Here is a 704-nt window from a genome sequence, read left to right on the forward strand (position 1 = left end):
TGTGGTGCTGGGGGATTGAACCGTGGTCCCTGTGCTTCACTGAACTTGTTCTAAGTAGGTGCTTTAGACCACTGAGCCATCTCTCCAGCCCCAGATGTATCTTTCTGATTCCTAATATCTATCCTGTATTTTGCTCTTTGTACTTTAGAGTTTCTTATAGAGGAACCATGAAATATTTATGCGTATATGTCTGATTTACTTCACATAATAATATGCTCTCAAGGTTTGTTTTCCCACAAGTCACTCAAATTTATCCTTTTTTATGGCAGAGTAGTGCTCCATCTGTATAAATACAATTGCTTTATCCATTCATCTGTTGGTAGGCTGCTTCCAAGACTTAGCTATAAATTCTGCTGCTGGACCTGTGGAGATAGCTCAGTAGAATAAGTGCTTGCCTGGCAAGTGCAGAGTCCTGAGTTCAAACCCTGGTACTGCAAAAAAAAAAAAAAAAAAGATTCTGCTGCTATAAACATGAGTAGGTATGTTATATATCCCTGTAATATGATGTCCTTAATTCTTCTGGGGAAAAAAACCCAGAAGGGGAAGAACTGGGTCAAATGGAATGTCTTGATTTTTGTTTATTTATTTATTTTGTGGCCAGCGCAGCCCACCCCAGGGACAGGGCTGGTGCAGCATGTGGCACTGGGATGGTCCCAAACCATGGTCCCTGTGTGTGTGTGTGTGTGTGTGTGTGTGTGTGTGTG

The sequence above is a fragment of the Octodon degus genome, unplaced genomic scaffold, assembly GCF_000260255.1.
Source record: "Octodon degus isolate 3935 unplaced genomic scaffold, OctDeg1.0 scaffold00064, whole genome shotgun sequence".
Classification (NCBI taxonomy): domain Eukaryota; kingdom Metazoa; phylum Chordata; class Mammalia; order Rodentia; family Octodontidae; genus Octodon; species Octodon degus.